This window comes from Gossypium raimondii, chromosome 9, assembly GCF_025698545.1.
Source record: "Gossypium raimondii isolate GPD5lz chromosome 9, ASM2569854v1, whole genome shotgun sequence".
NCBI classification, from domain to species: Eukaryota; Viridiplantae; Streptophyta; class Magnoliopsida; order Malvales; family Malvaceae; genus Gossypium; species Gossypium raimondii.
In genome coordinates this window covers 26,150,817-26,156,000 of record NC_068573.1, presented here as the reverse complement: position 1 = coordinate 26,156,000, position 5,184 = coordinate 26,150,817, and the positions used below count along the sequence as shown (strand labels likewise).

The window sequence follows — 5,184 nt, the reverse complement described above, 5'->3', positions numbered from 1 at the left end:
TTTTGTAAAGTGATTTTTGACAAAAATGTCAAAAAGGGATTAAATTGATAAAATGTGAAATGTGGTGGTTAAAAGTGTGAATAATTTGAAAATATGGGTTGCTAGTAACATGTGTTGAATTCAGCCAAGCATGGGTTTAATGAAATTATGAGTATTTTGATTTGTTTTGAAATAGGGACTAAATTGTAAAAATGTGAAAGTTTAGGGGAAAATGTGTAGAATATACCTAATGTGTTTTTTGGACTAAATTGATTAAATAGTTGATTAAATAAGCTAATTTTGATAATATATGGATCAAGATAAGTCGAGATTGGGATTATATCAGGGAAAAGGAAAAGCGGACAAATAGTCGATAATTTCCATCCGAGCAACTTGAAGTAAGTTCGTATTATTAGAATCAAATTTTCATTTAACTGCAATTGTATGAAATAATTAGGTATATATATGTGAACTGAATTGTTGAAAGAAACGATATTGAATTGCTTAATTTGAAATGTATTGAGTAATACCGAGCCCCGTTTGAACTATAAAAAATCATAGGATACTGGTGACATGTCACTAGGGTTACCATTTGGTCGAGCTCCTGCATTTGTTGCAGACTCACCACAGCTCGTATGAACTGACCGCTATATCAGCTCTTATGAGCTTACCGTTTCAGCTCGATAGAGCTTACTGTTCTTCAGCTCGTAATAAGCTTACCGATCATGGCTCGAAAAAGCAAAAATGATAATAAATTGACGGATTACCAATTAGTGCACATAGTGTGTATCACCTGAGTATCCTTCGATGTTTCATTAGGTTCAATGGGCATTATACTGTTACCAATTATATGTTTGAGAATGAAATGGAATATGATCTATGTGAATTGTATAGATGGAATATGATATGTGTTATGAGAACGTATGGAACTGGAAACGAGATTTCATGAAATGTATGAATGAAATGCTATGTGAGTTGAATGCCAAATTGAATCATTCATGGATGAAATGTTGGTTATATGCATATTTAAGACTCTAACCTATTGAGATGTATGTGTGATAGACATTTGAATATTCGAGATGGACATATTGATTTAATTGCTTAAATTATGTAATTTTGTAAGTTTAATTCTAATATATGGGCTTACTAAGCTTTAATGCTTACTAAATTTATTTCTTTGTGTTTTATAGAGGTTCGTTAGCTAGCTAGATTTGGTCGACGTCGGAGATAAGCATCACACTATCCAGTCGATTTCTCGGTACTTTTGAACTCATGGAAGTTGTGTAAATATGACATGTATAGGCTAGTTTCAATATGGCTCATTTTTATCTGTGTATATGTATAGCCATGCGAAATTGGCTTGATAATGATACTACTACTTGTACATATTAGGCCATGTAATTATCTCATTTTGGAAGTATGTTATATGGTATATATTGTGTGGTGGACGGTCATATAATTTGGTTTGAGTAATGAGGTAAATGATGGATGTATTCTTTTATGTTCCTATAGGTTATATGATGAATATATATATATTGATTGTATATTGGTTATTTAGGTACGATTCTATATGGTGAATAATGACTATGTTTTAGGTTCATTTCCTTGGTTATATATATAAGTATAAATGACATGTTGATGTTTGTATTAGGTTATGAAATATTATGTTTAGCTTAATATTGAATGGTGGAATTGTATGAATTTTGAGGCTAATTTGCTAGTCGAATAAATGAGAAAGGAATTGATTGTGAATATGTAATTTTGGCATTTGTGTTTAGTAGTGATAGTTGCTAATTTGGTGAGATTAACATGCGAAATTGGTATGTTCTGTTTAGGCTAAATGTAATTAAAAATGGTTGCATGATTATGTTACAAATTGAATATATATTAAATTAGTTTTGGTTGCTTATTTGAATGAGATAAATGGTATCAAAATGTGATGTTGAAATGGTTTTATATGTGTCATGGTCATTGATGATTAAATGTTGCAGATGTATGACCGGATGCCTTGTGATGAATTAAATTAATTATGTTTATTTAGTTGTAGTTTTATAGTGTTTAATAGCGATATGCTCATTTTAAGCATGTTATGAGAGTATTTTATGAAATTAATTGCAATGTGATAATTATTGATAAATCTATGTATTGAACCATGTTATGATCTGTAATGCCTCGTAACCCCTTTTCGGTGATGGATACGGGTTAGGGTTGTTACATACATAGGGAGGATGAAACATGTGATGAATCATTTTATTTATTTTCTATTTTTACACAATAAATACATGATTCTTGTTCTCAATTATGTATGCTTATTTCTTGTTTTAATATTTTCGGGATATTAATTAATGTTTAATGTGCTTAATTCAATGAAACAAAAGTCTCTATTTAAGAGTATATCTAGCATAATTGAGTAGAGTTGCATACAACCTAGAAATAGGACGACATAAATCTAATAGCGGAATCCATAGATCGAGTTCATGCGACCATAGGGGTTTTAATTAGAAAGAGATTTCAACTAATCAATCTAGAGTCACTTTTTCTTATTTTCGAAAGAGATATTAACATAATTTAGGGATTTCTATGGATCAAGAAACAAGTGAATAGATCGTTTAATTCAGATTTATAATAATAGGTGAAGTCTAGGTGGATTCTTTCCTTGGTATTGTCTACCTTATTGGTTAATATTTGATTATTTCCTTGATTCATTCTCTGTTGCATTCTTAGTTAAATTAGTTTAGTAAAATTAGATTAAAATACATTACTCCAAATTGTCTGCTAAATAATAGAAAAACCATAATTATTAATACATTTAGTCCTCGTGGATACGATATTCTCTACTCACCATAGCTATACTATTGTTCGATAGGGTTGCTTGTCTTTTTCGTATTTATAGTTAGTTTAGTGACCATCAAATTTTTGGCACAGTTGTCGGGGTCTAAAATATTAGGAACACTTGATTTTTATTAATTTAGTCATTTTTATTTTTATTATAATTTTTGTTTTTTTAGTTTAATTTTTAAATTCTAATTTTTCTTTTATTTGCTTCTAGCAAGTTCCTTTAGTGTATGACTAGAAGAAACCCATCGGGACCATTGCTATTTGATAGTGAAATTGAAAGTACAGCTCGTAGAAACCATAGAGATGTAAGGCAGAGTCGAGAAAATTTAGTAGACGAACAAGAGGAAATTATTATTACTGAGGAGATGGGTGATAACCAGAATAACCAGCTACCTGCTGTAGTTGTTGCAATTCCAGATCCTGCTTCTCGTAGTATGTATGATTATGTCAATCCCACTTTAACTGAGGTTGAATCAAGTATTGTGAGACCCACCATTGCTGCAAATAATTTAGAACTGAAGCCGAACACAATTCAAATGATTCAACAGTTTGTTTAGTTCGATGGTTTGCAAGATGAAGATCCAAATACTCATTTAGCCAATTTCCTAGAAATCTGCGATACTTTCAAGATTAATGGCATCACTGACGATGCCATTCACTTATGGTTCTTTCCTTTCTTATTGAGGAACAAAGGTATACAGTGTTTGAACTATGTACCACGAGGTTCCATCACCACATGGGCTCAAATGACCAAAAAGTTTCTTCTGAAGTGCTTCCCACTGACTAAGACAACCAAGTTAAGGAATGATATCTCTTCCTTTGTGTAGATCGATTTAGAGACTCTATATGATGCATGGGAGAGGTATAAGGACTTATTGAGACGATGCCCTTACCATGGGTTACCCTTATGGCTACAAGTTAAAACCTTCTACTACAGTTTGAACCCTTCATCTAGGCAGTTAATTGACGCAGTAGCTGGTGGAACTCTGAATAATAAAACACCTAAAGCAGCTTATGAATATATAGAAGAGATGGCACTGAATAATTATTAGTGTAAAGTCATGAGGACGAAGACGATGAAAGCAGCCGGTGTTTTCAACTTGGATGCAATCACCATGTTATCAAAATAGGTAGAAAATTAAATAAGAAAATTGATGGTTTATATATTTCTACGCAGGTACATCCGGTGGTACAATTCGATACGAACGGAGGAGGAATGCGTAACCCAGAATGTTTACCCTTCGCTCCTATCATAGAGAGCGAACAAATCAATTATATGGGTAATAATTCTAGGCCTCAAAATAACCCTTATAGTAACCTTTATAATACAGGTTGGAGGAACCATCCCAATTTCTCTTACGGTGGTCAAGGAAATCAGAGAGCACAACCCCCTCCGGGCTTCCAACAACAACCTTATCAGCAAGAGAAAAAGCCAAACCTCGAGGAGATGTTAATGAAATTTATCTCCGTGTTAGAAACCCACTGTCAAAACACTGAGGCAGCATTGAAAAATCAACAAGCTTTGATTCAAGGACTCGAGAATCAAATCGATCAACTTGCTAAACTAATCTCGAAAAGACCACAAGGTAGTTTGCCGAGCAATATTGAGACTAACCTAAGGGAGCAGCTTTATACAATTACTGTGCGAGATGAAGGAGGGTTAGTTGAATCTAAACACGAATCGAGGAAAGTAATTGTGGTGAATAACAATAAGGTTAAGGTAAGCCAAGAGCAAAAACCAGTTGTTAAGGAATATAAACCTCCAGTGCCATATCCTAATGCGATGAAGAAAGACCACACGAATGAACAATTCAGTAAATTTCTTAAACTCTTAAAGAAATTAAATATTAACTTACCATTTGTTGAAGCTCTTTCGCAGATGCATAATTATGTCAAATTTTTAAAGGAGCTTTTGGCAAATAAAAGGAAGTCAGAAGATTCGTCGACCGTGGAGCTAAATGCAGTTTGCTCGACCATATTGCAAAATAAACTACCTAACACACTGAAAGATCCAGGGAGTTTTATTATTCCTTGTTTAATTAGTAGTTTGAATATTGATAATGTTTTGGCTGACTTAGGCGCTAGTATTAATGTCATGCCATATAAAATGTTTAAGCAATTAGGTCTTGGGAAACCCAAACAAACTAGGATGAGTATTAAACTAGCAAATAGAACCATTAGATATCCTAGGGGTGTTATTGAGGATGTACTTGTTAAAATCAATAAATTCATATTTCCCGTTGAGTTTGTTGTTTTAGATATGGATGAGGATAGTAAGGTATTGTTAATTTTAGGATGACCTATTTTAGTAACTACTAGAACTATAATTGATGGTGGTACGGGTGAATTAGTACTTCGTGTAGGTCA

General features: G+C 32.9%; 1 non-coding gene across 1 annotated transcript; it reads right to left on the bottom strand.

Annotated features, from left to right (window-relative positions):
• Positions 1–3,611: 3,611 nt before the first annotated feature.
• LOC128032904 (small nucleolar RNA R71) lies at positions 3,612–3,718 on the bottom strand. The gene has a single exon (XR_008189245.1). It is a non-coding gene; the product is annotated as a small nucleolar RNA R71 (small nucleolar RNA).
• Between the last annotated feature and the right edge of the window lie 1,466 nt (positions 3,719–5,184).